Raw genomic sequence first — 9,388 nt, forward strand, 5'->3', positions numbered from 1 at the left:
CCTTGGGTGGCAGGCCAATCCTTGCCCACAGACAACCTGACAACCTGAAACATATTCTCACCAGTAACTGCACACCGCACCATAATAACTCTAGCTCAGGAACCAATCCATGCAACAAACCTCGATGCCAACTCTGCCCACATATCTACACCAGCGACACCATCACAGGACCTAACCAGATCAGCCACACCATCACTGGTTCATTCACCTGCACATCCACCAATGTAATATACGCCATCATATGCCAGCAATGCCCCTCTGCTATGTACATCGGCCAAACTGGACAGTCTCTACGGAAAAGGATAAATGGACACAAATCAGACATTAGGAATGGCAATATACAAAAACCTGTAGGAGAGCACTTCAACCTCCCTGGCCACACTATAGCAGACCTTAAGGTAGCCATCCTGCAGCAAAAAACCTTCAGGACCAGACTTCAAAGAGAAACTGCTGAGCTTCAGTTCATCTGCAAATTTGACACCATCAGCTCAGGACTGAACAAAGACTGTGAATGGCTTGCCAATTACAGAACCAGTTTCTCCTCTCTTGGTTTTCACACCTCAACTGCTAGAACAGGGCCTCATCCTCCCTGATTGAACTGACCTCGTTATCTCTAGCTTGCTTGCTAGCACACATATATATACCTGCCCCTGGATATTTCCATTACATGCATCTGAGGAAGTGGGTATTCACCCACGAAAGCTCATGCTCCAAAACGTCTGTTAGTCTATAAGGTGCCACAGGATTCTTTGCTGCTCTTCCTATATCTACATCCTGGAATATTTTTTGATCACTACCCAAAAGAGCGAGCTGTCTCTTGGCCGGGACCCTGGGCCAGCTTCATCTAGAGCAGCTTCATTTTCACAGCACTAGGAGCAGCAGAAGCAAGGTTCTCAACCCTGCCTTCTCACAGTTCTGCTGCTCCGAGTTGCTCCATTGAGAAGTTGAGGAAAAGACATGGTAACTGGAAACAGAGTAAGTCAGAACTCCATCCCCACTTGGATCTTCATCTAGATTCTGACAGCTCTGAGGCAGAGAGCAGTTCAGATGTTTCTGCTCTACTACTTCAAAGTTCGAGCCAGAGCATAGGAATTCTCCCCACTAAGAGCAAGGAGAGCTTCAAGGGCAAGAGTAATGCTAGGCAATTTCCACTACCATGCAGCAAGCTTAGTGACCTGAAATATTCTCTTCATAAGGTACTGAAGCAAGGTCAGGAGAGGGGCATTCTCTCAAGCTACAGATCATAAAAGTTTAGCAGTTTGTGTTGCATTATTGGTTGCAGCTGTTTGTTGGCTGAGGGGGTGGAGAAACCTGGGATGCACAGGGTTATCATCTACACTAGAGGAAAAAAAATCACTGAAATCCATCCAGGTTTCACTTAGAAATAGACAAATTGTACAAAGCAACACAAGAAGTGGGCATTCACCCACGAAAGCTTATGCTCCAATACATCTGTTAGTCTTTAAGGTGTCACAGGACTCGGTTGCTTTTTACAGATCCAGACTAACAAGGCTACCCCTCTGATACTTGACAAATTGTACAGTGTCCATTAATGGATGATATTTCATACAAACACCTGAAGGCGACTGTGTTCCTAAATCAGTTCTCGATAGCCTAGCACAACAGTACTGGACTGACTCCCAAGGTAAGTCAGGAAAGGTTTGCCCAACTGATCACCAAGAGGCTGATATGAGAGATTTGAGGCCACAAGGGAGGCCAAGGGATAAGTAACCCGTTGATAAGCCCAGCCCACATCCCTTGACAGCTGCTGGGATTCCTACCAGGCTGCTGTCTTTGGACAATGCTTGGGGACTCCATTTTTCACATTACCGTCTGGCTAATAGATGTCTGACAAATAAGTCTTCTCCCATCCTCTGGCTGCTGGGAAGGATAAGCAGCTAGTAGTGTACACCACTGGTTGGGGTGGGGAAGCTACTCTACCTAATTCCCAGCCTCCTGCATTTGGAGTGGTCTCCTCAACTCCTTTTGTTTTTGAGAGACTCCTCCCATAATAACCCCAGGGCCTCACTACAGTTTTTCCTATGGCATTCTCAGTCAGCATCAAATTGAAATTTACCTGATTTTTTTTTTTTATTATGCCCACTGCAGACTACAGGGTAGCAACAAGGAACTTAACCTGAGTCTTAATTTCACACTGCTGCTGAACAGATTTTTCCATAGCCTGGGGGGGAAGAAAAAAAAGAAGGTATACATTAATTTGACACTGGGGTAAACATTATTTTAGAAAGGTATTTTCTAGAAATTATTCTTTGAAAATAGAGATCCCAATCAACTTGACTGCACTAAAGTGCTTTTAACAACAGCTTTATCTTCCAATTTTACACTCAAAACCTGCAGAACTATCTGGATACATCATACATCAACTGAAAGCACACAATGAACAGATATTAGGAACAGGATTGGCTTTTTTAAGTTAGTTGGTGACAGACTGGCAAGTAGAGTTCTTACTAAAAAAACCCGCTTACTTGGCACAATTCATATGAGTATCAGTTACTTAGCAAAACTGTAGCTGACAAAAAATAGTGATTACTGCAGATTCCCTCATATCTTTCCATGCCATTCCCTCCTTTTGAGGGGAAAACAGATACAGTTTGTATTTTCTTGCAGTTCCTATGAGCTAAGAGTAAATCTGATTTGTACCTAGACGATGGTATGGAATTAAAATGCAACACATGCCAACAGCACTGAAATGGAGAAATGTAATTGCAAATAAATACCTTGCCACAGTTTATTGATTATGCAGTCATGAGAAACTGAGATTGCTGAGAGCGTTCTGCAGCAATAACTAATCCCACATGACTCTAGTCTCCTATTACAAAGTGTTCAGCAGTAATACAGAACCAAGCTACCAAAAGAGTACTCTTTAACATATAACATTAAACAGTTAACTGGGAACAGGTCTGTGAGAAGAAAGTGAAGTAATTTTTTAATTCTGGAAAAAAAATGCACATATGCAAGGCATCCACATGTGAAGGATAGGACAGCTTCTCAAGCCCTTTCCTAAAATTACAGACAGAAAGAATCCTCTGACTTGGTTCTACCATGGTTATCCTCTGACCCAGTTATAACATGGTTTAAACTCTGATGGGAACAGGACATAGATATATTACCCAAACCTTGGTGTTTGTTATGGGTGCATTCTCTCCCCCGAGCTACCGATTTTGGTTGTGCTTAAGCCAGATCCCCTGACTTGGCTACAACTGTCCCAAAATGGGGTCTCAAGACATACAGTGGAACAGATATATAGTGAACTCAAATATAGTTGAACTCAAGTCACATGGAAACAGAGTTCTGAACTGATTCAGTGCCATGCCAATTACAATTCTGGTTATAGTGAGGCTGCTCTTGTGGGAGGGAGAGATGAAACTCATACTATAACAAGTTGACTAAGTATGCAACTAAGCTTCTCTAATTTGGCATTAATAACTACCAGGACAATCTCTTCCATTTAATATTCACTCCTCCATATCTGAGGCAAAATCCCTTGCATCACAGAAATTGGCCACCTTCCAAACCACTCCTAAACATTTAGAAAACAAAAGCACCTTGGACATTAAAGAAAGAGAGACTCCTATCTAATCAAGGCTGATTTCATTGCTGAAACAACAGTATATGAACCATCACACAAACAGTACCAGCATAGGCTTATGCCGTGTACTCCAAATATGGTCATCAGACAGCGTGGACATTCAGAGCACACACACAGGACAGGGACAGAGCTACAGTACCAAGTCTTGCTCTTTTGGAGGCTAATTCCTTCATTTGCAACTAATTTTAAGACAGTATCCTAAGGTACCTCATTCTCACGATGAAAGCTTTTCTAACCCATCTGTAGTGAAGCATTTGTCTCAGTCTTCTCTTTTTTCCCCTTCCCCTCCACCTCCTCAGATCTTTCATTCAATTCTATATCAGGCTGACCCAGAAGAGCTAAGATCATGCCAGGTTTTCATAAAGAAACAAAAACACAGCTCACCTAGAAGACGATACTGCAGAAACTCCAGCTGCTGCAGAGAATGAAGGTGGTGGGAGGGGGAGAGAGATGCACAAAAGGGACTAGGGGCTGGAGTACAGAACAGAGAATAAAAGTGACAGGCAGATTGCAACGGTGGAAGAAAAGAGAAATATAAAGGGCTCACGGGGAACTGGGATAAGAGGTAAAAAAAGATACTAAGAGAAATATGTGGGTGGGAGTATGTGCGAAGAGTACCAACTGTATTGGGAAAAGGAGAGGAATTAGATCCTCAAGTTGATTTAGGAGAGGGAACTGGGAAGGTAGAAAATAAAAAGTCTTAAAAGGATCAGGGAAAGGGGAGCAGGGGGAAAGGATGTTAGAGAGAAATAAAAAGTGCCAAGATTTTGAGAACTGCAAGGAAATAAAAAATGTGGGGGGAGGATAAATAAATGGAAGAAGAGAATGAAGAATCAGGGAGGAGGGATAGCAATAGGAGGGGATTCCTGGGTTGGGGGATTGAGAAAAGTAAGGAGAAAGATAGGGGTGCAGGTATCTGGAAAAAGAAGTGGGGATAAAACAACAGAAAAGCTAGGAGAATCGGGGGGGGGGGGAGAGATAACTGCACCAGGGGAGTCATGGGGAGGGAGTACCTACACTCGGGGGGGGCTCCCATGGGGAGAAGGGAAGAGGGTAGCTGCACAAGGTGGGCCATGAGGGGCTGGGGAGAGCTGCACAAGGGGACTGTGGTGGGAAAGGGATGGGGGGCAGCTGTGGCGGAGGGCTATGGGGCAGAGGGGAGATGGTTGCACAAGGAGGATACAGAGGGCTAGGGAGTGCTGCACCAGGGGACTATGGTGGGAAGGAAATGGGGGACAGCTGCACTGAGGGGTTATGAGGAGAGGAGGAGGAGATGGATACAGAGGGCTGAAGGGTAGGTATGCCAGGTGGAGGATAGGAGGTAGCTCCACAATGGGTTTATAGGGAGCTGAAGATAGCTCCACAGTGAGAGGATATGGGGGGAGGGGAGGAAGTGGCTGCACAAGGGGACTGGGGGTAGCTGCGCCCGGAGACTATGTGTGGAGGGGAGGAGGTACCTGCACAAGGGGGCTATAGGGGGCTGGGGGTAGTTGCGCCAGGAGGCTATGCAGGAGGGGAGGAGGTAGCTGCACTGGGGGGCTAATGGGGGCTGGGGATAGCTGTGCAAGGGGAGAAGGGGAGAAGGTAACTGCACAAGGGGCTACAGGTAGCAGCGCCGGGAGGCTATGGGGAGAGAGGAGGAGGTGGCTCCACTAGGGGGCTATAGGTGGCTGTGCCGGAGGGCTATGCGGGAGGGGAGGAGGTGGCTGTACTAGGGGGCTAGGGGTAGCTGCGCCGGGAAGCTAGGAAAAGGGGAGGAGGTGGCTGCACTAGGGGGCTAGAGGTAGCTGCACTAGGGGTACTATATGGAGCCACAGGTAGCTGCGCCGGGAGGCTATGGGGGGAGGGAAGGAAGTGGCTGCATTAGGGGTACTACAGGGGGCTATAGGTAGCTGCGCCAGGAGGCTATGAGGGGAGGGGAGGGGAGGGGAGGGGAGGAGGTAGCTCCACTCGGGGCTATAGGGGGCAGCTACGCCGGGGGGGTAGAACGGGTGAAGCAGCGGCCTGCGGGGTCGGGCCCGGCGCCAGGCGAGCACGGGGAAGGGGGGGACTGCGCGCTACTCACCGGCCTCTCCCGCCGCCTCCCGGCTCGGCGCAGCGGCCCCACTTCCCGCGAGCCAGGAACCGGCCGCAGGCGCGGCCCCGCCGCAGCCCCTTAAAGCGGCAGGCCGCGGCCCCGGAGACGGGCTCGGGGCGGGGACACGCGGCCCGCTCCGCCCCTCGGCCCGCGGCTGAGTGAGACGGGCGGGGCTTCATCCCTTCCTGGGCCTGGCCACGGCGGGGGAGGGATCGGGGCCTCCCCATGGTGCGGGGGCTATTCAGGGCCCTCCCCGGTTTTGGGAGGCAGTTTAAGGGGTCCCTCCGCCCTTCTCCCACTCTTGGCTTTCTACACCCACCCCACCCAACACAAAGCCCTTCGGACCAGCCCCTTGCACTACCCGCCACCCCACACTCGGGGGGTCACTCGTGGTCCTGCCCCATGCGCACCCCTCAGCTAGACATGCCGGTGGTACTCAAGAGGGTCCCCACCCCACATGCAATATGTCGGTCAGCTGAGTCCATTGTACACACACAAGGATTGGGGTCCCACAGCAAACCCTTCCACACGTAGCAGCAGAAATCCTGCTGCCACACCTATAGGCCATTTGTGGGGTAATCACACGGTCCCCCCCCCAAAAAAAAACACCTTTTATTTATTTGGGGTATCACAACAGCAGAGCACCCACAGCAAGATAACCTTCAGCCACAGAAACGTGAGGATGTTGCACCACAGAGAAATTCACCACATTGCAATGTATGGGGTCTTGCTTGCACGGTTGGACAAACTGAAGAAAAAGAATGACAGTTCATATTGCAACAAGTTGCTCTCCTGACCTGCACAGATCTTCACTAGGTGTTCTACATGGCCACAGAGAGACGCCTGGAGGCTTTGAGATACCCCATGTTGAGTGGAGGTTTAAACATTGTTCTGACATATTGCCAACCCCAGAGAAGTCCAAAATCATAAAGGAAAAAACCCAAAATCTCATAAACAATAATGCATGTTGGTGTTTGGACTGCCTATTAATTTTGAAACTTTAGTGGTGAATACAATAATGGAAGGCTGAAATTTCAACCTGAAGTGAAACCCAAAAGACAACAGAGGTGCTCTGCTAGAACCAAGACTTGGCACTTCCTCCCAATGCCACTTGGCAGGTGGAGAGACTATAGAATTGTGCTGCTTTACTGCATGTATGACAATTTACAAATGTCAGTTATTTCTGGACCTGTTTATCAAAATGTGACAAAAATAACTAAGGTCCCAATCCTACAGACTTGCACACCTGCTTAGTTTAATACACAATAGTCCCATTGACTTCAGCATGTAATCTATATTGAAATAGGGCTATTGCTTTACAGTTACTGCAGTGGGACTACCCAGCTGCATAAAACAAAGGATGCATGTAAGGCCTTGTATATACTACATAGGTTTGTCAACAAAAGTCAGTACACCCATGTAACTGCCCAGCCATGCCAACATAATAAAACCACTTCAACAAGAGGCATAGGAAATATGTCAATATAGTTGGGGTAATGCAGTGTCTCTGTAGATACTGCATTCCTTACATCAGCTGTTGGCTGTCATTCTTATCAATTTCACAACTCTGCTGTCCTGGAGCAAACTCACTCCTAACCACCAACATGCACTCTGAGAGTTCTCTACAGACAGCCTACCCCATTTTCCACCTTCAAGGGACCCCCTAAATAAACTCCACACAGGAACTTTTCATCCAACACCACCCCTTAGGTCTCCTCAAATCCTCACTTAGCCCCAGAACAAGTCACTCATAGGCATTTTTTCCTACCTATCTTCTCACTCCCCAAGTTCCAGGGTTATGCCTGGAAATCTTCTCATGCCCAGCAGCTTCTATATTCCAGCTAATCTCTTTCTGCACTGTCCTGCCACTCTTTATAGAGAAATCAGGGGATCTCCACTCAGGTGTGTCTCCTTAATAACTAGGCTGGCCTCAGGCCTCTAGCCCAGAAAGGGGCAATCCACTCTGTTACAAACTCCATGTTACTGACAACTCCTTCATTGCTCCTTGTCTGTTTTAATCTTTGCTCTCCCTTGTATTCCGCTGCTCTGTTCCATTAGCATCTGGTTAGCTAAAGATGAGAATCAGCATGTAGGGAAAATATACAAGATGTAGGTTTTTCCTGCTCAAGGAGAAAGGCTTGACAGATAGGATTTAAGTAACTGAGATCGGTGCCCTCTTGACTTACAAAGGCTTTTTCCTTGTGATGAGACTTAATCCTATCAAGTTATAGAGTTTCCTACCTCTCCCCTCTCCCACACACACACACACCATTACAATATACTAAACAAGAGTAAACAAATATATAGAGGAAAAAGCCACCTGCTTTCAGAGAAAGTATGTGTTTTTGGTTTAGATTAAAGGCAGGTTTCTAAATGTTTTCTTTGGAAGACTCCTCTGAAACTAGGTAGGCGTAGGTACTACTTTCCTTGAAAATAATATGATTTTTCTACAATAGAGAGTAAGAGGAGGAATCCCTCCACTCCCCGGCATGCTCTTTACTAGCATTCTGTTTGGCTCTCCACTTTAACAGTACAGTGTAAGTCTGTTCTCTGTAGTAATACATATATAGGCGTTACTATTGACCCACATGTGTGCTTTTATTTATGTCAGAATTTTATAAGTTCCCTAGATATAACATTATATGCAAGTGAAGGAGGTATGGTGGTGGTATTAAGTGCTGCTGCACCAAAGTCATTCCCATAACTAATGCAGTGATGTAGCACAGAAGCAGTTCTCAACAGTCCATGCTGGTGGATCTATAGAGAGCTAGCTAGTCCCATTGTGCTGTCTCATTGTGTGACTTCCAAATATTTCTTTTCTACGGAAGCTGTAGTTGCCACAGAGATGTTACACCATTATGAGTGTGAGAGGAAGTGGTCGATGCAGTCGTGACTAGCAGTAAAAATGGTCTTTGATATAGTGTCTCCATTAAGATGTGATCCAACCTATATAAAAATTAAGATTCCCCCTACTGTGAAAATATCCTTCTGGCGTCTGTAGGATTTTGACTTGTTTTTCTTCTATCCTTTCTTATTAGGCAGACAAGCCACATTACTCTCTCTGTATCTATTTCCTCCATGTGTGTTTCTAGAGGATACACCCACTCTCCAAGGAGCTTTTCTCTCTGAATTGGGAGAAGGAAAAAAAGTTACAGGTTTCTGATTCTTCAGAAAATAAGAGTTTATGTATCTTAGTCTTTACAGCTGAGAGAAGAGCTGGTGTTTCGTTTGTAAAGACATAATGGAGTAAGACATTCAGGAAACTAACTCATCTTGAGGTATAATTCATTTCAGCCTGAGAATTTTTCTTAAAGAGATAGTTGCACTCCTTCCAACATCTGAAAGCTATAAATTTGGTGAAGAAATAGGGACATACCTTTAAATTCCATTTTAAAAATGGTGTAGAAGAGCTATTTTAAGAGGAAAAATACAGTATTTTGCTAAAAATATAGTCATTTCTCTTTCTAAAGCAGTATAGTTGTGGGACAGGATGTGGCCAGTGATGGCTGGAATCTAAAGAAAAGAAGAATTCCCCAGAACAGCGTTAGCTGTGAGCTTTTTTTTTGGGTTGGTTTGGGTTTTTTGTTCAGCACATGTGTGGGAGTGAAGTAGTGGCTGAAATGGGGAAAATAAAACTGATATAAAAGCAGAACCCAGGCTTGCTAGAGTAATTTGAATTAGATCACAAAACAGAAAGGAAA

General features: G+C 46.1%; 1 protein-coding gene across 6 annotated transcripts in view; it reads right to left on the reverse strand.

Annotated features, from left to right (window-relative positions):
- The window catches only part of CSGALNACT2 (chondroitin sulfate N-acetylgalactosaminyltransferase 2), a 60,686-nt gene extending 54,930 nt beyond the window's left edge, over positions 1–5,756 (reverse strand). For 2 of the 6 annotated variants that reach the window (XM_030568973.1, XM_030568971.1), the window contains exon 1: positions 5,676–5,755. The gene's annotated coding sequence lies outside the window, so the exon portion shown is untranslated. Of the gene's footprint in view, positions 1–2,077; positions 2,183–3,994; positions 4,527–5,675 lie in introns of all 6 variants that reach the window. The other 4 variants (XM_030568965.1, XM_030568964.1, XM_030568970.1 and 1 more) reach the window with 4 other exon arrangements.
- Between the last annotated feature and the right edge of the window lie 3,632 nt (positions 5,757–9,388).

This window comes from Gopherus evgoodei, chromosome 7, assembly GCF_007399415.2.
Source record: "Gopherus evgoodei ecotype Sinaloan lineage chromosome 7, rGopEvg1_v1.p, whole genome shotgun sequence".
Taxonomy (NCBI): Eukaryota; Metazoa; Chordata; order Testudines; family Testudinidae; genus Gopherus; species Gopherus evgoodei.